Genomic DNA, 25,673 nt, shown 5'->3' with positions numbered 1-25,673 from the left:
CGCTGTTCACCAACCTGACCCCCGACTGTAAACCTGTGGCAACTAAAAGTAGGAGGTACAGTGCGGGGGACAGGGCCTTTATTCATTCAGAGGTGCAGCGGCTGCTCAGGGAGGGGATCATTGAGCCAAGCACAAGCCCATGGCGGTCCCAGGTGGTCGTTGTTCGGACTGGGCAGAAAAATAGGATGGTTGTGGACTACAGCCAGACCATCAATAGATTCACGCAGCTTGACGCGTACCCCCTACCCCGCATCGCGGATATGGTCAACCAGATAGCTCAGTACAAGGTGTACTCGACAATTGATCTGCAATCCGCTTATCACCAGCTCCCCATCCGCCCAGAGGACCGCCCCTACACCGCCTTCGAGGCGGGTGGCAGGCTCTATCACTTTCTGCGCGTCCCGTTTGGTGTCACAAATGGGGTCTCGGTCTTCCAGAGGGAGATGGACCGGATGGTGGACCAGTACAAACTGACGGCCACATTTCCCTATCTAGATAACATCACCATCTGTGGTCGCGACTGGTCGGACCATGACGCCAACCTCCAACGTTTTTTCCAGGTGGCCGATGCTTTGAACCTGACTTATAACAAGGACAAGTGTGTGTTCAGAACCACACGACTCGCTATCCTTGGGTATGTCGTGGAGAACGGGGTCATTGGCCCTGACCCCGACCGTATGCGCCCCCTGTTAGAACTCCCTCTTCCCACTACTCTCAAGGCCCTCCGGCGGTGCCTGGGTTTTTTTTCCTATTACGCCCAATGGGTTCCCCATTACGCAGACAAGGCCCGCCCCCTGGTCAAGTCTACCACCTTTCCCCTCTCTGCCGAGGCCCGCGCGGCCTTCAGCTGCATTAAAGGGGACATTGCCAAAGCAACGATGCATGCGGTAGACGAGACCATTCCCTTCCAAGTAGAGAGTGACGCCTCTGACGTCGCGCTGGCTGCTACCCTCAATCAGGAAGGCAGGCCAGTGGCGTTTTTTTCCCGTACCCTTCAAGGCTCTGAACTTCGGCACTCCACGGTGGAGAAAGAAGCCCAAGCCATAGTGGAAGCTATTCGGCACTGGAGGCACTATCTCGCCGGCAGAAGGTTCACCTTGCTGACCGACCAGCGCTCGGTTGCGTTCATGTTCAGCAGCCAACAGCGGGGCAAAATCAAAAATGATAAAATTTTGCGATGGAGAATAGAACTCTCCACCTATACTTACGATATCCTGTACCGGCCTGGCAGGCTCAATGAACCGTCTGATGCCCTATCCCGGGGACCGTGTGCTAGTGCCCAGCTCGACCAGCTGTATGCCCTTCATGCCCAACTTTGCCACCCGGGGGTCACCCGGTTTTATCACTTCATTAAAGCCCGGAACCTGCCGTACTCCCTGGAGGACATCAGGACGATGACCAGGGACTGCCAGATCTGCGCTGAGTGCAAACCGCACTTCTACCGTCCTGACACTGCGCAGCTTGTCAAGGCCACCCGCCCTTTTGAGCGACTGAGTATGGACTTTAAGGGCCCCCTTCCCTCCACCGACCGCAATGTCTACTTTCTCAGTATTATTGACGAGTACTCGCGATTTCCCTTTGCCGTTCCCTGCCCCGACACTACTACCACGTCGGTCATAAAAGTCCTGCGCCAGCTCTTCACACTGTTCGGATATCCCTGCTATGTCCACAGTGATAGAGGGTCCTCCTTTATGAGTGACGAGTTGCGCCGGTTCCTGCTTGCTAGGGGCATAGCTACTAGTCGCACCACGAGTTATAATCCCCGGGGGAATGGCCAGGTGGAGAGGGAGAATGCCACGGTGTGGAAGGCCATACTTTTAGCCCTTAAGTCACAAGGGTTGCCGGTCTCCCGATGGCAGGAGGTCCTCCCTGAGGCACTCCACTCTATCCGCTCCCTGTTGTGTACGTCCACTAATGCCACCCCTCACGAACGCTTATTCTCTTTTCCCAGGAAGTCTGTCACTGGGACCACCCTGCCAGTTTGGCTGACGTCCCCGGGGCCAGTGCTGCTGCGTAAACATGCGAGGAGTAATAAGTACTCACCACTGGTCGAGAAGGTTCACCTCCTGCATGCTAATCCCCAGTATGCCTACGTGGTCTTGCCTGATGGGCGGGAGGACACGGTCTCTGTCCGCGACCTGGCGCCCGCCGGAGCAGCAGACCACTACCCCGAGCACTCCACGGTAACTTTGCACCCTGTACCCGAAGTGACTCCGCGCGCACCGTGCCCCACACAGACTCCGTATGCGTCTGTTCCAGGGCCCTCGCTCACACGCGAGGGATCCCTGACACCTCCTGTTGGGACAGAATTAACCCACTCTCCGCCTTCGGAGCACACACCACCTCCGGCACCTGTGCTGTCATCACCTCCGGCTCCTGTGCAATTGCAGCCGGAGCTCCGTAGATCGCAGCGAAAGATTCGACCACCTGATCGACTTAACCTGTAAATATACTTGGGAATTTTTTTTAAACAAAGGAGGGGTGAATGTGGCGAACTAGATATACCTGTCTGACTGCTCCTGTGGCTCCTCCCAAGACCCTGCTGACTACCCCTGTGGCTCCTCCCACAGACCCCTGTATAAAGGCGACTGTGGCCTGCTGCTCTCCCTCATTTCCCCAGGATGTAGTGTTCTTCAGTCAATAAAAGCCGATATCTCACTTCCTAAGTCTCGGCGTGAGTTATTGATGGTGCATCACTCCCTCACTCTCCCAGCTTCTCTGCAGCTTAAAACCAGCTTGCTCCCTCACTCTCCCAGCTTAAAACCAGCTTGCTCCCTCACTCTCCCAGCTTCTCTGCAGCTTAAAACCAGCTTGCTCCCTCACTCTCCCAGCTTCTCTGCAGCTTAAAACCAGCTTGCTCCCTCACTCTCCCAGTTTCTCTGCAGCTTAAAACCAGCTTGCTCCCTCACTCTCCCAGCTTCTCTGCAGCTTAAAACCAGCTTGCTCCCTCACTCTCACAACTTTAAACCAGCTTGCTCCCTCACTCTCCCAGCTTCTCTGCAGCTTAAAACCAGCTTGCTCCCTCACTCTCCCAGCTTCTCTGCAGCTTAAAACCAGCTTGCTCCCTCACTCTCCCAGCTTAAAACCAGCTTGCTCCCTCACTCTCCCAGCTTCTCTGCAGCTTAAAACCAGCTTGCTCCCTCACTCTCCCAGCTTAAAACCAGCTTGCTCCCTCACTCTCCCAGCTTCTCTGCAGCTTAAAACCAGCTTGCTCCCTCACTCTCCCAGCTTAAAACCAGCTTGCTCCCTCACTCTCCCAGCTTCTCTGCAGCTTAAAACCAGCTTGCTCCCTCACTCTCCCAGCTTCTCTGCAGCTTAAAACCAGCTTGCTCCCTCACTCTCCCAGTTTCTCTGCAGCTTAAAACCAGCTTGCTCCCTCACTCTCCCAGCTTCTCTGCAGCTTAAAACCAGCTTGCTCCCTCACTCTCACAACTTTAAACCAGCTTGCTCCCTCACTCTCCCAGCTTCTCTGCAGCTTAAAACCAGCTTGCTCCCTCACTCTCCCAGCTTCTCTGCAGCTTAAAACCAGCTTGCTCCCTCACTCTCCCAGCTTAAAACCAGCTTGCTCCCTCACTCTCCCAGCTTCTCTGCAGCTTAAAACCAGCTTGCTCCCTCACTCTCCCAGCTTCTCTGCAGCTTAAAACCAGCTTGCTCCCTCACTCTCCCAGCTTAAAACCAGCTTGCTCCCTCACTCTCCCAGTTTCTCTGCAGCTTAAAACCAGCTTGCTCCCTCACTCTCCCAGCTTCTCTGCAGCTTAAAACCAGCTTGCTCCCTCACTCTCCCAGCTTCTCTGCAGCTTAAAACCAGCTTGCTCCCTCACTCTCCCAGCTTAAAACCAGCTTGCTCCCTCACTCTCCCAGCTTAAAACCAGCTTGCTCCCTCACTCTCCCAGCTTAAAACCAGCTTGCTCCCTCACTCTCCCAGCTTCTCTGCAGCTTAAAACCAGCTTGCTCCCTCACTCTCCCATCTTCTCTGCAGCTTAAAACCAGCTTGCTCCCTCACTCTCCCAGCTTCTCTGCAGCTTAAAACCAGCTTGCTCCCTCACTCTCCCAGCTTCTCTGCAGCTTAAAACCAGCTTGCTCCCTCACTCTCCCAGCTTCTCTGCAGCTTAAAACCAGCTTGCTCCCTCACTCTCCCAGCTTAAAACCAGCTTGCTCCCTCACTCTCCCAGCTTCTCTGCAGCTTAAAACCAGCTTGCTCCCTCACTCTCCCAGCTTAAAACCAGCTTGCTCCCTCACTCTCCCAGCTTCTCTGCAGCTTAAAACCAGCTTGCTCCCTCACTCTCCCAGCTTAAAACCAGCTTGCTCCCTCACTCTCCCAGCTTCTCTGCAGCTTAAAACCAGCTTGCTCCCTCACTCTCCCAGCTTCTCTGCAGCTTAAAACCAGCTTGCTCCCTCACTCTCCCAGCTTCTCTGCAGCTTAAAACCAGCTTGCTCCCTCACTCTCCCAGCTTCTCTGCAGCTTAAAACCAGCTTGCTCCCTCACTCTCCCAGCTTAAAACCAGCTTGCTCCCTCACTCTCCCAGCTTCTCTGCAGCTTAAAACCAGCTTGCTCCCTCACTCTCCCAGCTTCTCTGCAGCTTAAAACCAGCTTGCTCCCTCACTCTCCCAGCTTAAAACCAGCTTGCTCCCTCACTCTCCCAGCTTCTCTGCAGCTTAAAACCAGCTTGCTCCCTCACTCTCACAACTTTAAACCAGCTTGCTCCCTCACTCTCCCAGCTTCTCTGCAGCTTAAAACCAGCTTGCTCCCTTACTCTCCCAGCTTCTCTGCAGCTTAAAACCAGCTTGCTCCCTCACTCTCCCAGCTTCTCTGCAGCTTAAAACCAGCTTGCTCCCTCACTCTCCCAGCTTCTCTGCAGCTTAAAACCAGCTTGCTCCCTCACTCTCCCAGCTTAAAACCAGCTTGCTCCCTCACACTCCCAGCTTAAAACCAGCTTGCTCCCTCACTCTCCCAGCTTAAAACCAGCTTGCTCCCTCACTCTCCCAGCTTCTCTGCAGCTTAAAACCAGCTTGCTCCCTCACTCTCCCAGCTTAAAACCAGCTTGCTCCCTCACTCTCCCAGCTTCTCTGCAGCTTAAAACCAGCTTGCTCCCTCACTCTCACAACTTTAAACCAGCTTGCTCCCTCACTCTCCCAGCTTCTCTGCAGCTTAAAACCAGCTTGCTCCCTTACTCTCCCAGCTTCTCTGCAGCTTAAAACCAGCTTGCTCCCTCACTCTCCCAGCTTCTCTGCAGCTTAAAACCAGCTTGCTCCCTCACTCTCCCAGCTTAAAACCAGCTTGCTCCCTCACTCTCCCAGCTTCTCTGCAGCTTAAAACCAGCTTGCTCCCTCACTCTCCCAGCTTAAAACCAGCTTGCTCCCTCACTCTCCCAGCTTCTCTGCAGCTTAAAACCAGCTTGCTCCCTCACTCTCCCAGCTTCTCTGCAGCTTAAAACCAGCTTGCTCCCTCACTCTCCCAGCTTCTCTGCAGCTTAAAACCAGCTTGCTTCCTCACTCTCCCAGCTTCTCTGCAGCTTAAAACCAGCTTGCTCCCTCACTCTCCCAGCTTAAAACCAGCTTGCTCCCTTACTCTCCCAGTTTCTCTGCAGCTTAAAACCAGCTTGCTCCCTCACTCTCCCAGCTTCTCTGCAGCTTAAAACCAGCTTGCTCCCTCACTCTCCCAGCTTCTCTGCAGCTTAAAACCAGCTTGCTCCCTCACTCTCCCAGCTTCTCTGCAGCTTAAAACCAGCTTGCTCCCTCACTCTCCCAGCTTCTCTGCAACTTAAAACCAGCTTGCTCCCTCACTCTCCCAGCTTCTCTGCAGCTTAAAACCAGCTTGCTCCCTCACTCTCCCAGCTTCTCTGCAGCTTAAAACCAGCTTGCTCCCTCACTCTCCCAGCTTAAAACCAGCTTGCTCCCTCACACTCCCAGCTTAAAACCAGCTTGCTCCCTCACTCTCCCAGCTTCTCTGCAGCTTAAAACCAGCTTGCTCCCTCACTCTCCCAGCTTAAAACCATCTTGCTCCCTCACTCTCCCAGCTTCTCTGCAGCTTAAAACCAGCTTGCTCCCTCACTCTCCCAGCTTCTCTGCAGCTTAAAACCAGCTTGCTCCCTCACTCTCCCAGCTTCTCTGCAGCTTAAAACCAGCTTGCTCCCTCACTCTCCCAGCTTAAAACCAGCTTGCTCCCTCACTCTCCCAGCTTAAAACCAGCTTGCTCCCTCACTCTCCCAGCTTCTCTGCAGCTTAAAACCAGCTTGCTCCCTCACTCTCCCAGTTTCTCTGCAGCTTAAAACCAGCTTGCTCCCTCACTCTCCCAGCTTCTCTGCAGCTTAAAACCAGCTTGCTCCCTCACTCTCCCAGCTTCTCTGCAGCTTAAAACCAGCTTGCTCCCTCACTCTCCCAGCTTAAAACCAGCTTGCTCCCTCACTCTCCCAGCTTCTCTGCAGCTTAAAACCAGCTTGCTCCCTCACTCTCCCAGCTTCTCTGCAGCTTAAAACCAGCTTGCTCCCTCACTCTCCCAGCTTAAAACCAGCTTGCTCCCTCACTCTCCCAGCTTCTCTGCAGCTTAAAACCAGCTTGCTCCCTCACTCTCCCAGCTTAAAACCAGCTTGCTCCCTCACTCTCCCAGCTTCTCTGCAGCTTAAAACCAGCTTGCTCCCTCACTCTCCCAGCTTAAAACCAGCTTGCTCCCTCACTCTCCCAGCTTCTCTGCAGCTTAAAACCAGCTTGCTCCCTCACTCTCCCAGCTTCTCTGCAGCTTAAAACCAGCTTGCTCCCTCACTCTCCCAGCTTCTCTGCAGCTTAAAACCAGCTTGCTCCCTCACTCTCCCAGCTTCTCTGCAGCTTAAAACCAGCTTGCTCCCTCACTCTCCCAGCTTCTCTGCAGCTTAAAACCAGCTTGCTCCCTCACTCTCCCAGCTTAAAACCAGCTTGCTCCTTCACTCTCCCAGCTTCTCTGCAGCTTAAAACCAGCTTGCTCCCTCACTCTCCCAGCTTAAAACCAGCTTGCTCCCTCACTCTCCCAGCTTCTCTGCAGCTTAAAACCAGCTTGCTCCCTCACTCTCACAACTTTAAACCAGCTTGCTCCCTCACTCTCCCAGCTTCTCTGCAGCTTAAAACCAGCTTGCTCCCTTACTCTCCCAGCTTCTCTGCAGCTTAAAACCAGCTTGCTCCCTCACTCTCCCAGCTTCTCTGCAGCTTAAAACCAGCTTGCTCCCTCACTCTCCCAGCTTCTCTGCAGCTTAAAACCAGCTTGCTCCCTCACTCTCCCAGCTTCTCTGCAGCTTAAAACCAGCTTGCTCCCTCACTCTCCCAGCTTAAAACCAGCTTGCTCCCTCACACTCCCAGCTTAAAACCAGCTTGCTCCCTCACTCTCCCAGCTTAAAACCAGCTTGCTCCCTCACTCTCCCAGCTTCTCTGCAGCTTAAAACCAGCTTGCTCCCTCACTCTCCCAGCTTAAAACCAGCTTGCTCCCTCACTCTCCCAGCTTCTCTGCAGCTTAAAACCAGCTTGCTCCCTCACTCTCACAACTTTAAACCAGCTTGCTCCCTCACTCTCCCAGCTTCTCTGCAGCTTAAAACCAGCTTGCTCCCTTACTCTCCCAGCTTCTCTGCAGCTTAAAACCAGCTTGCTCCCTCACTCTCCCAGCTTCTCTGCAGCTTAAAACCAGCTTGCTCCCTCACTCTCCCAGCTTAAAACCAGCTTGCTCCCTCACTCTCCCAGCTTCTCTGCAGCTTAAAACCAGCTTGCTCCCTCACTCTCCCAGCTTAAAACCAGCTTGCTCCCTCACTCTCCCAGCTTCTCTGCAGCTTAAAACCAGCTTGTTCCCTCACTCTCCCAGCTTCTCTGCAGCTTAAAACCAGCTTGCTCCCTCACTCTCCCAGCTTCTCTGCAGCTTAAAACCAGCTTGCTTCCTCACTCTCCCAGCTTCTCTGCAGCTTAAAACCAGCTTGCTCCCTCACTCTCCCAGCTTCTCTGCAGCTTAAAACCAGCTTGCTCCCTCACTCTCCCAGCTTAAAACCAGCTTGCTCCCTCACACTCCCAGCTTAAAACCAGCTTGCTCCCTCACTCTCCCAGCTTCTCTGCAGCTTAAAACCAGCTTGCTCCCTCACTCTCCCAGCTTAAAACCATCTTGCTCCCTCACTCTCCCAGCTTCTCTGCAGCTTAAAACCAGCTTGCTCCCTCACTCTCCCAGCTTCTCTGCAGCTTAAAACCAGCTTGCTCCCTCACTCTCCCAGCTTCTCTGCAGCTTAAAACCAGCTTGCTCCCTCACTCTCCCAGCTTAAAACCAGCTTGCTCCCTCACTCTCCCAGCTTAAAACCAGCTTGCTCCCTCACTCTCCCAGCTTCTCTGCAGCTTAAAACCAGCTTGCTCCCTCACTCTCCCAGTTTCTCTGCAGCTTAAAACCAGCTTGCTCCCTCACTCTCCCAGCTTCTCTGCAGCTTAAAACCAGCTTGCTCCCTCACTCTCCCAGCTTCTCTGCAGCTTAAAACCAGCTTGCTCCCTCACTCTCCCAGCTTAAAACCAGCTTGCTCCCTCACTCTCCCAGCTTCTCTGCAGCTTAAAACCAGCTTGCTCCCTCACTCTCCCAGCTTCTCTGCAGCTTAAAACCAGCTTGCTCCCTCACTCTCCCAGCTTAAAACCAGCTTGCTCCCTCACTCTCCCAGCTTCTCTGCAGCTTAAAACCAGCTTGCTCCCTCACTCTCCCAGCTTAAAACCAGCTTGCTCCCTCACTCTCCCAGCTTCTCTGCAGCTTAAAACCAGCTTGCTCCCTCACTCTCCCAGCTTAAAACCAGCTTGCTCCCTCACTCTCCCAGCTTCTCTGCAGCTTAAAACCAGCTTGCTCCCTCACTCTCCCAGCTTCTCTGCAGCTTAAAACCAGCTTGCTCCCTCACTCTCCCAGCTTCTCTGCAGCTTAAAACCAGCTTGCTCCCTCACTCTCCCAGCTTCTCTGCAGCTTAAAACCAGCTTGCTCCCTCACTCTCCCAGCTTCTCTGCAGCTTAAAACCAGCTTGCTCCCTCACTCTCCCAGCTTAAAACCAGCTTGCTCCTTCACTCTCCCAGCTTCTCTGCAGCTTAAAACCAGCTTGCTCCCTCACTCTCCCAGCTTAAAACCAGCTTGCTCCCTCACTCTCCCAGCTTCTCTGCAGCTTAAAACCAGCTTGCTCCCTCACTCTCACAACTTTAAACCAGCTTGCTCCCTCACTCTCCCAGCTTCTCTGCAGCTTAAAACCAGCTTGCTCCCTTACTCTCCCAGCTTCTCTGCAGCTTAAAACCAGCTTGCTCCCTCACTCTCCCAGCTTCTCTGCAGCTTAAAACCAGCTTGCTCCCTCACTCTCCCAGCTTCTCTGCAGCTTAAAACCAGCTTGCTCCCTCACTCTCCCAGCTTAAAACCAGCTTGCTCCCTCACACTCCCAGCTTAAAACCAGCTTGCTCCCTCACTCTCCCAGCTTCTCTGCAGCTTAAAACCAGCTTGCTCCCTCACTCCCCCAGCTTAAAACCAGCTTGCTCCCTCACTCTCCCAGCTTCTCTGCAGCTTAAAACCAGCTTGCTCCCTCACTCTCCCAGCTTCTCTGCAGCTTAAAACCAGCTTGCTCCCTCACTCTCCCAGCTTAAAACCAGCTTGCTCCCTCACTCTCCCAGTTTCTCTGCAGCTTAAAACCAGCTTGCTCCCTCACTCTCCCAGCTTCTCTGCAGCTTAAAACCAGCTTGCTCCCTCACTCTCCCAGCTTCTCTGCAGCTTAAAACCAGCTTGCTCCCTCACTCTCCCAGCTTAAAACCAGCTTGCTCCCTCACTCTCCCAGCTTAAAACCAGCTTGCTCCCTCACTCTCCCAGATTCTCTGCAGCTTAAAACCAGCTTGCTCCCTCACTCTCCCAGTTTCTCTGCAGCTTAAAACCAGCTTGCTCCCTCACTCTCCCAGCTTCTCTGCAGCTTAAAACCAGCTTGCTCCCTCACTCTCCCAGCTTCTCTGCAGCTTAAAACCAGCTTGCTCCCTCACTCTCCCAGCTTCTCTGCAGCTTAAAACCAGCTTGCTCCCTCACTCTCCCAGCTTCTCTGCAGCTGAAAACCAGCTTGCTCCCTCACTCTCCCAGCTTCTCTGCAGCTTAAAACCAGCTTGCTCCCTCACTCTCCCAGCTTAAAACCAGCTTGCTCCCTCACTCTCCCAGCTTCTCTGCAGCTTAAAACCAGCTTGCTCCCTCACTCTCCCAGCTTCTCTGCAGCTTAAAACCAGCTTGCTCCCTCACTCTCCCAGCTTAAAACCAGCTTGCTCCCTCACTCTCCCAGCTTCTCTGCAGCTTAAAACCAGCTTGTTCCCTCACTCTCCCAGCTTCTCTGCAGCTTAAAACCAGCTTGCTCCCTCACTCTCCCAGCTTCTCTGCAGCTTAAAACCAGCTTGCTTCCTCACTCTCCCAGCTTCTCTGCAGCTTAAAACCAGCTTGCTCCCTCACTCTCCCAGCTTCTCTGCAGCTTAAAACCAGCTTGCTCCCTCACTCTCCCAGCTTAAAACCAGCTTGCTCCCTCACACTCCCAGCTTAAAACCAGCTTGCTCCCTCACTCTCCCAGCTTCTCTGCAGCTTAAAACCAGCTTGCTCCCTCACTCTCCCAGCTTAAAACCATCTTGCTCCCTCACTCTCCCAGCTTCTCTGCAGCTTAAAACCAGCTTGCTCCCTCACTCTCCCAGCTTCTCTGCAGCTTAAAACCAGCTTGCTCCCTCACTCTCCCAGCTTCTCTGCAGCTTAAAACCAGCTTGCTCCCTCACTCTCCCAGCTTAAAACCAGCTTGCTCCCTCACTCTCCCAGCTTAAAACCAGCTTGCTCCCTCACTCTCCCAGCTTCTCTGCAGCTTAAAACCAGCTTGCTCCCTCACTCTCCCAGTTTCTCTGCAGCTTAAAACCAGCTTGCTCCCTCACTCTCCCAGCTTCTCTGCAGCTTAAAACCAGCTTGCTCCCTCACTCTCCCAGCTTCTCTGCAGCTTAAAACCAGCTTGCTCCCTCACTCTCCCAGCTTAAAACCAGCTTGCTCCCTCACTCTCCCAGCTTCTCTGCAGCTTAAAACCAGCTTGCTCCCTCACTCTCCCAGCTTCTCTGCAGCTTAAAACCAGCTTGCTCCCTCACTCTCCCAGCTTAAAACCAGCTTGCTCCCTCACTCTCCCAGCTTCTCTGCAGCTTAAAACCAGCTTGCTCCCTCACTCTCCCAGCTTAAAACCAGCTTGCTCCCTCACTCTCCCAGCTTCTCTGCAGCTTAAAACCAGCTTGCTCCCTCACTCTCCCAGCTTAAAACCAGCTTGCTCCCTCACTCTCCCAGCTTCTCTGCAGCTTAAAACCAGCTTGCTCCCTCACTCTCCCAGCTTCTCTGCAGCTTAAAACCAGCTTGCTCCCTCACTCTCCCAGCTTCTCTGCAGCTTAAAACCAGCTTGCTCCCTCACTCTCCCAGCTTCTCTGCAGCTTAAAACCAGCTTGCTCCCTCACTCTCCCAGCTTCTCTGCAGCTTAAAACCAGCTTGCTCCCTCACTCTCCCAGCTTAAAACCAGCTTGCTCCTTCACTCTCCCAGCTTCTCTGCAGCTTAAAACCAGCTTGCTCCCTCACTCTCCCAGCTTAAAACCAGCTTGCTCCCTCACTCTCCCAGCTTCTCTGCAGCTTAAAACCAGCTTGCTCCCTCACTCTCACAACTTTAAACCAGCTTGCTCCCTCACTCTCCCAGCTTCTCTGCAGCTTAAAACCAGCTTGCTCCCTTACTCTCCCAGCTTCTCTGCAGCTTAAAACCAGCTTGCTCCCTCACTCTCCCAGCTTCTCTGCAGCTTAAAACCAGCTTGCTCCCTCACTCTCCCAGCTTCTCTGCAGCTTAAAACCAGCTTGCTCCCTCACTCTCCCAGCTTAAAACCAGCTTGCTCCCTCACACTCCCAGCTTAAAACCAGCTTGCTCCCTCACTCTCCCAGCTTCTCTGCAGCTTAAAACCAGCTTGCTCCCTCACTCCCCCAGCTTAAAACCAGCTTGCTCCCTCACTCTCCCAGCTTCTCTGCAGCTTAAAACCAGCTTGCTCCCTCACTCTCCCAGCTTCTCTGCAGCTTAAAACCAGCTTGCTCCCTCACTCTCCCAGCTTAAAACCAGCTTGCTCCCTCACTCTCCCAGTTTCTCTGCAGCTTAAAACCAGCTTGCTCCCTCACTCTCCCAGCTTCTCTGCAGCTTAAAACCAGCTTGCTCCCTCACTCTCCCAGCTTCTCTGCAGCTTAAAACCAGCTTGCTCCCTCACTCTCCCAGCTTAAAACCAGCTTGCTCCCTCACTCTCCCAGCTTAAAACCAGCTTGCTCCCTCACTCTCCCAGATTCTCTGCAGCTTAAAACCAGCTTGCTCCCTCACTCTCCCAGTTTCTCTGCAGCTTAAAACCAGCTTGCTCCCTCACTCTCCCAGCTTCTCTGCAGCTTAAAACCAGCTTGCTCCCTCACTCTCCCAGCTTCTCTGCAGCTTAAAACCAGCTTGCTCCCTCACTCTCCCAGCTTCTCTGCAGCTTAAAACCAGCTTGCTCCCTCACTCTCCCAGCTTCTCTGCAGCTGAAAACCAGCTTGCTCCCTCACTCTCCCAGCTTCTCTGCAGCTTAAAACCAGCTTGCTCCCTCACTCTCCCAGCTTAAAACCAGCTTGCTCCCTCACTCTCCCAGCTTCTCTGCAGCTTAAAACCAGCTTGCTCCCTCACTCTCCCAGCTTCTCTGCAGCTTAAAACCAGCTTGCTCCCTCACTCTCCCAGCTTAAAACCAGCTTGCTCCCTCACTCTCCCAGCTTCTCTGCAGCTTAAAACCAGCTTGCTCCCTCACTCTCCCAGCTTCTCTGCAGCTTAAAACCAGCTTGCTCCCTCACTCTCCCAGCTTAAAACCAGCTTGCTCCCTCACTCTCCCAGCTTCTCTGCAGCTTAAAACCAGCTTGCTCCCTCACTCTCCCAGCTTCTCTGCAGCTTAAAACCAGCTTGCTCCCTCACTCTCCCAGCTTCTCTGCAGCTTAAAACCAGCTTGCTCCCTCACTCTCCCAGCTTAAAACCAGCTTGCTCCCTCACTCTCCCAGCTTCTCTGCAGCTTAAAACCAGCTTGCTCCCTCACTCTCCCAGCTTAAAACCAGCTTGCTCCCTCACTCTCCCAGCTTCTCTGCAGCTTAAAACCAGCTTGCTCCCTCACTCTCCCAGCTTCTCTGCAGCTTAAAACCAGCTTGCTCCCTCACTCTCCCAGCTTCTCTGCAGCTTAAAACCAGCTTGCTCCCTCACTCTCCCAGCTTCTCTGCAGCTTAAAACCAGCTTGCTCCCTCACTCTCCCAGCTTCTCTGCAGCTTAAAACCAGCTTGCTCCCTCACTCTCCCAGCTTAAAACCAGCTTGCTCCCTCACTCTCCCAGCTTCTCTGCAGCTTAAAACCAGCTTGCTCCCTCACTCTCCCAGCTTCTCTGCAGCTTAAAACCAGCTTGCTCCCTCACTCTCCCAGCTTCTCTGCAGCTTAAAACCAGCTTGCTCCCTCACTCTCCCAGCTTCTCTGCAGCTTAAAACCAGCTTGCTCCCTCACTCTCCCAGCTTCTCTGCAGCTTAAAACCAGCTTGCTCCCTCACTCTCCCAGCTTCTCTGCAGCTTAAAACCAGCTTGCTCCCTCACTCTCCCAGCTTCTCTGCAGCTTAAAACCAGCTTGCTCCCTCACTCTCCCAGCTTAAAACCAGCTTGCTCCCTCACTCTCCCAGCTTCTCTGCAGCTTAAAACCAGCTTGCTCCCTCACTCTCCCAGTTTCTCTGCAGCTTAAAACCAGCTTGCTCCCTTACTCTCCCAGCTTCTCTGCAGCTTAAAACCAGCTTGCTCCCTCACTCTCCCAGCTTCTCTGCAGCTTAAAACCAGCTTGCTCCCTCACTCTCCCAGCTTAAAACCAGCTTGCTCCCTCACTCTCCCAGCTTCTCTGCAGCTTAAAACCAGCTTGCTCCCTCACTCTCCCAGCTTCTCTGCAGCTTAAAACCAGCTTGCTCCCTCACTCTCCCAGCTTCTCTGCAGCTTAAAACCAGCTTGCTCCCTCACTCTCCCAGTTTCTCTGCAGCTTAAAACCAGCTTGCTCCCTTACTCTCCCAGCTTCTCTGCAGCTTAAAACCAGCTTGCTCCCTCACTCTCCCAGCTTCTCTGCAGCTTAAAACCAGCTTGCTCCCTCACTCTCCCAGCTTAAAACCAGCTTGCTCCCTCACTCTCCCAGCTTCTCTGCAGCTTAAAACCAGCTTGCTCCCTCACTCTCCCAGCTTCTCTGCAGCTTAAAACCAGCTTGCTCCCTCACTCTCCCAGCTTCTCTGCAGCTTAAAACCAGCTTGCTCCCTCACTCTCCCAGCTTCTCTGCAGCTTAAAACCAGCTTGCTCCCTCACTCTCCCAGCTTAAAACCAGCTTGCTCCCTCACTCTCCCAGCTTAAAACCAGCTTGCTCCCTCACTCTCCCAGCTTCTCTGCAGCTTAAACCAGCTTGCTCCCTCACTCTCCCAGTTTCTCTGCAGCTTAAAACCAGCTTGCTCCCTCACTCTCCCAGCTTCTCTGCAGCTTAAAACCAGCTTGCTCCCTCACTCTCCCAGCTTAAAACCAGCTTGCTCCCTCACTCTCCCAGCTTCTCTGCAGCTTAAACCAGCTTGCTCCCTCACTCTCCCAGTTTCTCTGCAGCTTAAAACCAGCTTGCTCCCTCACTCTCCCAGCTTCTCTGCAGCTTAAAACCAGCTTGCTCCCTCACTCTCCCAGCTTCTCTGCAGCTTAAAACCAGCTTGCTCCCTCACTCTCCCAGCTTCTCTGCAGCTTAAAACCAGCTTGCTCCCTCACTCTCCCATCTTCTCTGCAGCTTAAAACCAGCTTGCTCCCTCACTCTCCCAGCTTAAAACCAGCTTGCTCCCTCACTCTCCCAGCTTCTCTGCAGCTTAAAACCAGCTTGCTCCATCACTCTCCCAGCTTCTCTGCAGCTTAAAACCAGCTTGCTCCCTCACTCTCCCAGCTTCTCTGCAGCTTAAAACCAGCTTGCTCCCTCACTCTCCCAGCTTAAAACCAGCTTGCTCCCTCACTCTCCCAGCTTCTCTGCAGCTTAAAACCAGCTTGCTCCCTCACTCTCCCAGCTTAAAACCAGCTTGCTCCCTCACTCTCCCAGCTTCTCTGCAGCTTAAAACCAGCTTGCTCCCTCACTCTCCCAGCTTCTCTGCAGCTTAAAACCAGCTTGCTCCCTCACTCTCCCAGCTTCTCTGCAGCTTAAAACCAGCTTGCTCCCTCACTCTCCCAGCTTCTCTGCAGCTTAAAACCAGCTTGCTCCCTCACTCTCCCAGCTTCTCTGCAGCTTAAAACCAGCTTGCTCCCACACTCTCCCAGCTTCTCTGCAGCTTAAAACCAGCTTGCTCCCTCACTCTCCCAGCTTAAAACCAGCTTGCTCCCTCACTCTCCCAGCTTAAAACCAGCTTGCTCCCTCACTCTCCCAGCTTCTCTGCAGCTTAAAACCAGCTTGCTCCCTCACTCTCCCAGCTTCTCTGCAGCTTAAAACCAGCTTGCTCCCTCACTCTCCCAGCTTCTCTGCAGCTTAAAACCAGCTTGCTCCCTCACTCTCCCAGCTTCTCTGCAGCTTAAAACCAGCTTGCTCCCTCACTCTCCCAGCTTAAAACCAGCTTGCTCCCTCACTCTCCCAGCTTCTCTGCAGCTTAAAACCAGCTTGCTCCCTCACTCTCCCAGCTTAAAACCAGCTTGCTCCCTCACTCTCCCAGCTTCTCTGCAGCTTAAAACCAGCTTGCTCCCTCACTCTCCCAGCTTAAAACCAGCTTGCTCCCCCACTCTCCCAGCTTCTCTGCAGCTTAAAACCAGCTTGCTCCCTCACTCTCCCAGCTTAAAACCAGCTTAAAACCAGCTTGCTCCCTCACTCTCCCAGCTTAAAACCAGCTTGCTCCCTCACTCTCCCAGCTTAAAACCAGCTTGCTCCCCCACTCTCCCAGCTTCTCTGCAGCTTAAAACCAGCTTGCTCCCTCACTCTCCCAGCTTAAAACCAGCTTAAAACCAGCTTGCTCCCTCACTCTCCCAGCTTCTCTGCAGCTTAAAACCAGCTTGCTCCCTCACTCTCCCAGCTTCTCTGCAGCTTAAAACCAGCTTGCTCCCTCACTCTCCCAGCTTCTCTGCAGCTTAAAACCAGCTTGCTCCCTCACTCTCCCAGCTTCTCTGCAGCTTAAAACCAGCTTGCTCCCTCACTCTCCCAGCTTAAAACCAGCTTGCTCCCTCACTCTCCCAGCTTCTCTGCAGCTTAAAACCAGCTTGCTCCCTCACTCTCCCAGCTTAAAACCAGCTTGCTCCCTCACTCTCCCAGCTTCTCTGCAGCTTAAAACCAGCTTGCTCCCTCACTCTCCCAGCTTAAAGCCAGCTTGCTCCCTCACTCTCCCAGCTTCTCTGCAGCTTAAAACCAGCTTGCTCCCTCACTCTCCCAGCTTCTCTGCAGCTTAAAACCAGCTTGCTCCCTCACTCTCCCAGTTTCTCTGCAGCTTAAAACCAGCTTGCTCCCTCACTCTCCCAGCTTCTCTGCAGCTTAAACCAGCTTGCTCCCTCACTCTCCCAACTTAAAACCAGCTTGCTCCCTCACTCTCCCAGCTTCTCTGCAGCTTAAAACCAGCTTGCTCCCTCACTCTCCCAGCTTAAAACCAGCTTGCTCCCTCACACTCCCAGCTTAAAACCAGCTTGCTCCCTCACTCTCCCAGCTTCTCTGCAGCTTAAAACCAGCTTGCTCCCTCACTCTCCCAGCTTCTCTGCAGCTTAAAACCAGCTTGCTCCCTCACTCTCCCAGCTTAAAACCAGCTTGCTCCCTCACTCTCCCAGTTTCTCAGCAGCTTAAAACCAGCTTGCTCCCTCACTCTCCCAGCTTCTCTTCAGCTTAAAACCAGCTTGCTCCCTCACTCTCCCAGCTTCTCTGCAGCTTAAAACCAGCTTGCTCCCTCACTCTCCCAGCTTCTCTGCAGCTTAAAACCAGCTTGCTCCCTCACTCTCCCAGCTTCTCTGCAGCTTAAAACCAGCTTGCTCCCTCACTCTCCCAGCTTCTCTGCAGCTTAAAACCAGCTTGCTCCCTTACTCTCCCAGCTTAAAACCAGCTTGCTCCCTCACTCTCCCAGATTCTCTGCAGCTTAAAACCAGCTTGCTCCCTCACTCTCCCAGCTTCTCTGCAGCTTAAAACCAGCTTGCTCCCTCACTCTCCCAGCTTAAAACCAGCTTGCTCCCTCACTCTCCCAGCTTCTCTGCAGCTTAAAACCAGCTTGCTCCCTCACTCTCCCAGCTTAAAACCAGCTTGGTCCCTCACTCTCCCAGCTTCTCTGCAGCTTAAAACCAGCTTGATCCCCCACTCTCCCAGCTTCTCTGCAGCTTAAAACCAGCTTGCTCCCTCACTCTCCCAGTTTCTCTGCAGCTTAAAACCAGCTTGCTCCCTCACTCTCCCAGCTTCTCTGCAGCTTAAAACCAGCTTGCTCCCTCACTCTCCCAGCTTAAAACCAGCTTGCTCCCTCACTCTCCCAGCTTCTCTGCAGCTTAAAACCAGCTTGCTCCCTCACTCTCCCAGCTTCTCTGCAGCTTAAAACCAGCTTGCTCCCTCACTCTCCCAGCTTAAAACCAGCTTGCTCCCTCACTCTCCCAGCTTCTCTGCAGCTTAAAACCAGCTTGCTCCATCACTCTCCCAGCTTAAAACCAGATTGCTCCCTCACTCTCCCAGCTTCTCTGCAGCTTAAAACCAGCTTGCTCCCTCACTCTCCCAGCTTCTCTGCAGCTTAAAACCAGCTTGCTCCCTCACTCTCCCAGCTTAAAACCAGCTTGCTCCCTCACTCTCCCAGCTTCTCTGCAGCTTAAAACCAGCTTGCTCCCTCACTCTCCCAGCTTAAAACCAGCTTGCTCCCTCACTCTCCCAGCTTAAAACCAGCTTGCTCCCTCACTCTCCCAGCTTCTCTGCAGCTTAAAATCAGCTTGCTCCCTCACTCTCCCAGCTTCTCTGCAGCTTAAAACCAGCTTGCTCCCTCACTCTCCCAGCTTAAAACCAGCTTGCTCCCTCACTCTCCCAGCTTAAAACCAGCTTGCTCCCTCACTCTCCCAGCTTCTCTGCAGCTTAAAACCAGCTTGCTCCCTCACTCTCCCAGCTTCTCTGCAGCTTAAAACCAGCTTGCTCCCTCACTCTCCCAGCTTAAAACCAGCTTGCTCCCTCACTCTCCCAGCTTCTCTGCAGCTTAAAACCAGCTTGCTCCCCCACTCTCCCAGCTTCTCTGCAGCTTAAAACCAGCTTGCTCCCTCACTCTCCCAGCTTCTCTGCAGCTTAAAACCAGCTTGCTCCCTCACTCTCCCAGCTTCTCTGCAGCTTAAAACCAGCTTGCTCCCTCACTCTCCCAGCTTCTCTGCAGCTTAAAACCAGCTTGCTCCCTCACTCTCCCAGCTTCTCTGCAGCTTAAAACCAGCTTGCTCCCTCACTCTCCCAGCTTCTCTGCAGCTTAAAACCAGCTTGCTCCCTCACTCTCCCAGCTTCTCTGCAGCTTAAAACCAGCTTGCTCCCTCACTCTCCCAGCTTCTCTGCAGCTTAAAACCAGCTTGCTCCCTCACTCTCGCAGCTTAAAACCAGCTTGCTCCCTCACTCTCCCAGCTTAAAACCAGCTTGCTCCCTTACTCTTCCAGCTTCTCTGCAGCTTAAAACCAGCTTGCTCCCTCACTCTCCCAGCTTCTCTGCAGCTTAAAACCAGCTTGCTCCCTCACTCTCCCAGCTTCTCTGCAGCTTAAAACCAGCTTGCTCCCTCACTCTCCCAGCTTAAAACCAGCTTGCTCCCTCACTCTCCCAGCTTAAAACCAGCTTGCTCCCCCACTCTCCCAGCTTCTCTGCAGCTTAAAACCAGCTTGCTCCCTCACTCTCCCAGCTTCTCTGCAGCTTAAAACCAGCTTGCTCCCTCACTCTCCCAGCTTCTCTGCAGCTTAAAACCAGCTTGCTCCCTCACTCTCCCAGCTTCTCTGCAGCTTAAAACCAGCTTGCTCCCCCACTCTTCCAGCTTCTCTGCAGCTTAAAACCAGCTTGCTCCCTCACTCTCCCAGCTTAAAACCAGCTTGCTCCCTCACTCTCCCAGCTTCTCTGCAGCTTAAAACCAGCTTGCTCCCTCACTCTCCCAGCTTAAAACCAGCTTGCTCCCTCACTCTCCCAGCTTCTCTGCAGCTTAAAACCAGCTTGCTCCCTCACTCTCCCAGCTTAAAACCAGCTTGCTCCCTCACTCTCCCAGCTTCTCTGCAGCTTAAAACCAGCTTGCTCCCTCACTCTCCCAGCTTAAAACCAGCTTGCTCCCTCACACTCCCAGCTTCTCTGCAGCTTAAAACCAGCTTGCTCCCTCACTCTCCCAGCTTCTCTGCAGCTTAAAACCAGCTTGCTCCCTCACTCTCCCATCTTCTCTGCAGCTTAAAACCAGCTTGCTCCCTCACTCTCCCAGCTTCTCTGCAGCTTAAAACCAGCTTGCTCCCTCACACTCCCAGCTTCTCTGCAGCTTAAAACCAGCTTGCTCCCTCACTCTCCCAGCTTCTCTGCAGCTTAAAACCAGCTTGCTCCCTCACTCTCCCAGCTTCTCTGCAGCTTAAAACCAGCTTGCTCCCTCACTCTCCCAGCTTCTCTGCAGCTTAAAACCAGCTTGCTCCCTCACTCTCCCAGCTTCTCTGCAGCTTAAAACCAGCTTGCTCCCCCACTCTCCCAGCTTCTCTGCAGCTTAAAACCAGCTTGCTCCCTCACTCTCCCAGCTTCTCTGCAGCTTAAAACCAGCTTGCTCCCTCACTCTCCCAGCTTCTCTGCAGCTTAAAACCAGCTTGCTCCCTCACTCTCCCAGCTTCTCTGCAGCTTAAAACCAGCTTGCTCCCTCACTCTCCCAGCTTAAAACCAGCTTGGTCCCTCACTCTCCCAGCTTAAAACCAGCTTGCTCCCTCACTCTCCCAGCTTCTCTGCAGCTTAAAACCAGCTTGCTCCCTCACTCTCCCAGCTTCTCTGCAGCTTAAAACCAGCTTGCTCCCTCACTCTCCCAGCTTCTCTGCAGCTTAAAACCAGCTTGCTCCCTCACTCTCCCAGCTTAAAACCAGCTTGCTCCCTCACTCTCCCAGCTTCTCTGCAGCTTAAAACCAGCTTGCTCCCTCACTCTCCCAGCTTCTCTGCAGCTTAAAACCAGCTTGCTCCCTCACTCTCCCAGCTTCTCTGCAGCTTAAAACCAGCTTGCTCCCTCACTCTCCCAGCTTAAAACCAGCTTGCTCCCCCACTCTCCCAGCTTCTCTGCAGCTTAAAACCAGCTTGCTCCCCCACTCTCCCAGCTTCTCTGCAGCTTAAAACCAGCTTGCTCCCTCACTCTCCCAGCTTAAAACCAGCTTGCTCCCTCACTCTCCCAGCTTAAAACCAGCTTGCTCCCTCACTCTCCCAGCTTCTCTGCAGCTTAAAACCAGCTTGCTCCCTCACTCTCCCAGCTTAAAACCAGCTTGCTCCCTCACACTCCCAGCTTCTCTGCAGCTTAAAACCAGCTTGCTCCCTCACTCTCCCAGCTTTAAACATGCTTGCTCCCTCACTCTCCCAGCTTCTCTGCAGCTTAAAACCAGCTTGCTCCCTCACTCTCCCAGCTTAAAACCAGCTTGCTCCCTCACTCTCCCAGCTTCTCTGCAGCTTAAAACCAGCTTGCTCCCTCACTCTCCCAGCTTCTCTGCAGCTTAAAACCAGCTTGCTCCCTCACTCTCCCAGCTTAAAACCAGCTTGCTCCCTCACTCTCCCAGCTTAAAACCAGCTTGCTCCCTCACTCTCCCAGCTTAAAACCAGCTTGCTCCCTCACTCTCCCAGCTTCTCTGCAGCTTAAAACCAGCTTGCTCCCTCACTCTCCCAGCTTCTCTGCAGCTTAAAACCAGCTTGCTCCCTCACTCTCCCAGCTTCTCTGCAGCTTAAAACCAGCTTGCTCCCCCACTCTCCCAGCTTCTCTGCAGCTTAAAACCAGCTTGCTCCCTCACTCTCCCAGCTTAAAACCAGCTTGCTCCCTCACTCTCCCAGCTTAAAACCAGCTTGCTCCCTCACTCTCCCAGCTTCTCTGCAGCTTAAAACCAGCTTGCTCCCTCACTCTCCCAGCTTAAAACCAGCTTGCTCCCTCACACTCCCAGCTTCTCTGCAGCTTAAAACCAGCTTGCTCCCTCACTCTCCCAGCTTTAAACATGCTTGCTCCCTCACTCTCCCAGCTTCTCTGCAGCTTAAAACCAGCTTGCTCCCTCACTCTCCCAGCTTAAAACCAGCTTGCTCCCTCACTCTCCCAGCTTCTCTGCAGCTTAAAACCAGCTTGCTCCCTCACTCTCCCAGCTTCTCTGCAGCTTAAAACCAGCTTGCTCCCTCACTCTCCCAGCTTAAAACCAGCTTGCTCCCTCACTCTCCCAGCTTAAAACCAGCTTGCTCCCTCACTCTCCCAGCTTAAAACCAGCTTGCTCCCTCACTCTCCCAGCTTCTCTGCAGCTTAAAACCAGCTTGCTCCCTCACCTCTCCCAGCTTAAAACCAGCTTGCTCCCTCACTCTCCCAGCTTCTCTGCAGCTTAAAACCAGCTTGCTCCCTCACTCTCCCAGCTTCTCTGCAGCTTAAAACCAGCTTGCTCCCTCACTCTTCCAGCTTCTCTGCAGCTTAAAACCAGCTTGCCCCCTCACTCTCCCAGCTTCTCTGCAGCTTAAAACCAGCTTGCTCCCTCACTCTCCCAGCTTCTCTGCAGCTTAAAACCAGCTTGCTCCCTCACTCTCCCAGCTTAAAACCAGCTTGCTCCCTCACTCTCCCAGCTTAAAACCAGCTTGCTCCCTCACTCTCCCAGCTTCTCTGCAGCTTAAAACCAGCTTGCTCCCTCACTCTCCCAGCTTCTCTGCAGCTTAAAACCAGCTTGCTCCCTCACTCTCCCAGCTTCTCTGCAGCTTAAAACCAGCTTGCTCCCTCACTCTCCCAGCTTCTCTGCAGCTTAAAACCAGCTTGCTCCCTCACTCTCCCAGCTTCTCTGCAGCTTAAAACCAGCTTGCTCCCTCACTCTCCCAGCTTAAAACCAGCTTGCTCCCTCACTCTCCCAGCTTCTCTGCAGTTTAAAACCAGCTTGCTCCCTCACTCTCCCAGCTTCTCTGCAGTTTAAAACCAGCTTGCTCCCTCACTCTCCCAGCTTCTCTGCAGCTTAAAACCAGCTTGCTCCCTCACTCTCCCAGCTTAAAACCAGCTTGCTCCCTCACTCTCCCAGCTTCTCTGCAGCTTAAAACCAGCTTGCTCCCTCACTCTCCCAGCTTCTCTGCAGCTTAAAACCAGCTTGCTCCCTCACTCTCCCAGCTTAAAACCAGCTTGCTCCCTCACTCTCCCAGCTTAAAACCAGCTTGCTCCCTCACTCTCCCAGCTTAAAACCAGCTTGCTCCCTCACTCTCCCAGCTTCTCTGCAGCTTAAAACCAGCTTGCTCCCTCACTCTCCCAGCTTCTCTGCAGCTTAAAACCAGCTTGCTCCCTCACTCTCCCAGCTTCTCTGCAGCTTAAAACCAGCTTGCTCCCTCACTCTCCCAGCTTCTCTGCAGCTTAAAACCAGCTTGCTCCCTCACTCTCCCAGCTTCTCTGCAGCTTAAAACCAGCTTGCTCCCTCACTCTCCCAGCTTCTCTGCAGCTTAAAACCAGCTTGCTCCCTCACTCTCCCAGCTTCTCTGCAGCTTAAAACCAGCTTGCTCCCTCACTCTCCCAGCTTCTCTGCAGCTTAAAACCAGCTTGCTCCCTCACTCTCCCAGCTTAAAACCAGCTTGCTCCCTCACTCTCCCAGCTTAAAACCAGCTTGCTCCCTCACTCTCCCAGCTTCTCTGCAGCTTAAAACCAGCTTGCTCCCTCACTCTCCCAGCTTCTCTGCAGCCTGAAACCACCTTGCTCCCTCACTCTCCCAGCTTCTCTGCAGCTTAAAACCAGCTTGCTCCCTCACTCTCCCAGCTTCTCTGCAGCTTAAAACCAGCTTGCTCCCTCACTCTCCCAGCTTCTCTGCAGCTTAAAACCAGCTTGCTCCCTCACTCTCCCAGCTTAAAACCAGCTTGCTCCCTCACTCTCCCAGCTTCTCTGCAGTTTAAAACCAGCTTGCTCCCTCACTCTCCCAGCTTCTCTGCAGCTTAAAACCAGCTTGCTCCCTCACTCTCCCAGCTTCTCTGCAGCTTAAAAACCAGCTTGCTCCCTCACTCTCCCAGCTTCTCTGCAGCTTAAAACCAGCATGCTCCCTCACTCTCCCAGCTTAAAAACCAGCTTGCTCCCTCACTCTCCCAGCTTAAAACCAGCTTGCTCCCTCACTCTCCCAGCTTAAAACCAGCTTGCTCCCTCACTCTCCCAGCTTCTCTGCAGCTTAAAACCAGCTTTCTCCCTCACTCTCCCTAGCTTAAAACCAGCTTGCTCCCTCACTCTCCCAGCTTCTCTGCAGCTTAAAACCAGCTTGCTCCCTCACTCTCCCAGCTTCTCTGCAGCTTAAACCAGCTTGCTCCCTCACTCTCCCAGCTTAAAACCAGCTTGCTCCCTCACTCTCCCAGCTTAAAACCAGCTTGCTCCCTCACTCTCCCAGCTTCTCTGCAGCTTAAAACCAGCTTGCTCCCTCACTCTCCCAGCTTAAAACCAGCTTGCTCCCTCACTCTCCCAGCTTCTCTGCAGCTTAAAACCAGCTTGCTCCCTCACTCTCCCAGCTTAAAACCAGCTTGCTCCCTCACTCTCCCAGCTTCTCTGCAGCTTAAAACCAGCTTGCTCCCTCACTCTCCCAGCTTCTCTGCAGCTTAAAACCAGCTTGCTCCCTCACTCTCCCAGCTTCTCTGCAGCTTAAAACCAGCTTGCTCCCTCACTCTCCCAGCTTCTCTGCAGCTTAAAACCAGCTTGCTCCCTCACTCTCCCAGCTTCTCTGCAGCTTAAAACCAGCTTGCTCCCTCACTCTCCCAGCTTCTCTGCAGCTTAAAACCAGCTTGCTCCCTCACTCTCCCAGCTTCTCTGCAGCTTAAAACCAGCTTGCTCCCTCACTCTCCCAGCTTCTCTGCAGCTTAAAACCAGCTTGCTCCCTCACTCTCCCAGCTTAAAACCAGCTTGCTCCCTCACTCTCCCAGCTTCTCTGCAGCTTAAAACCAGCTTGCTCCCTCACTCTCCCAGCTTAAAACCAGCTTGCTCCCTCACTCTCCCAGCTTCCCTGCAGCTTAAAACCAGCTTGCTCCCTCACTCTCCCAGCTTCTCTGCAGCTTAAAACCAGCTTGCTCCCTCACTCTCCCAGCTTCTCTGCAGCTGAAAACCAGCTTGCTCCCTCACTCTCCCAGCTTCTCTGCAGCTTAAAACCAGCTTGCTCCCTCACTCTCCCAGCTTAAAACCAGCTTGCTCCCTCACTCTCCAGCTTAAAACCAGCTTGCTCCCTCACTCTCCCAGCTTAAAACCAGCTTGCTCCCTCACTCTCCCAGCTTAAAACCAGCTTGCTCCCTCACTCTCCCAGCTTCTCTGCAGCTTAAAACCAGCTTGCTCCCTCACTCTCCCAGCTTCTCTGCAGCTTAAAACCAGCTTGCTCCCTCACTCTCCCAGCTTCTCTGCAGCTTAAAACCAGCTTGCTCCCTCACTCTCCCAGCTTAAAACCAGCTTAAAACCAGCTTGCTCCCTCACTCTCCCAGCTTAAAACCAGCTTGCTCCCTCACTCTCCCAGCTTCTCTGCAGCTTAAAACCAGCTTGCTCCCTCACTCTCCCAGCTTCTCTGCAGCTTAAAACCAGCTTGCTCCCTCACTCTCCCAGCTTCTCTGCAGCTTAAAACCAGCTTGCTCCCTCACTCTCCCAGCTTAAAACCAGCTTGCTCCCTCACTCTCCCAGCTTCTCTTCAGCTTAAAACCAGCTTGCTCCCTCACTCTCCCAGCTTAAAACCAGCTTGCTCCCTCACTCTCCCAGCTTCTCTGCAGCTTAAAACCAGCTTGCTCCCTCACTCTCCCAGCTTCTCTGCAGCTTAAAACCAGCTTGCTCCCTCACTCTCCCAGCTTAAAACCAGCTTGCTCCCTCACTCTCCCAGCTTCTCTGCAGCTTAAAACCAGCTTGCTCCCTCACTCTCCCAGCTTCTCTGCAGCTTAAAACCAGCTTGCTCCCTCACTCTCCCAGCTTCTCTGCAGCTTAAAACCAGCTTGCTCCCTCACTCTCCCAGCTTAAAACCAGCTTGCTCCCTCACTCTCCCAGCTTCTCTTCAGCTTAAAACCAGCTTGCTCCCTCACTCTCCCAGCTTCTCTGCAGCTTAAAACCAGCTTGCTCCCTCACTCTCCCAGCTTCTCTGCAGCTTAAAACCAGCTTGCTCCCTCACTCTCCCAGCTTAAAACCAGCTTGCTCCCTCACTCTCCCAGCTTCTCTGCAGCTTAAAACCAGCTTGCTCCCTCACTCTCCCAGCTTCTCTGCAGCTTAAAACCAGCTTGCTCCCTCACTCTCCCAGCTTCTCTGCAGCTTAAAACCAGCTTGCTCCCTCACTCTCCCAGCTTCTCTGCAGCTTAAAACCAGCTTGCTCCCTCACTCTCCCAGCTTCTCTGCAGCTTAAAACCAGCTTGCTCCCTCACTCTCCCAGCTTCTCTGCAGCTTAAAACCAGCTTGCTCCCTCACTCTCCCAGCTTCTCTGCAGCTTAAAACCAGCTTGCTCCCTCACTCTCCCAGCTTCTCTGCAGCTTAAAACCAGCTTGCTCCCTCACTCTCCCAGCTTCTCTGCAGCTTAAAACCAGC

Source organism: Hemitrygon akajei, chromosome 5 (genome assembly GCF_048418815.1).
Source record: "Hemitrygon akajei chromosome 5, sHemAka1.3, whole genome shotgun sequence".
NCBI classification, from domain to species: domain Eukaryota; kingdom Metazoa; phylum Chordata; class Chondrichthyes; order Myliobatiformes; family Dasyatidae; genus Hemitrygon; species Hemitrygon akajei.
The sequence above is the reverse complement of the archived record's forward strand: the minus strand, read 5'-3'. Positions refer to the sequence as shown.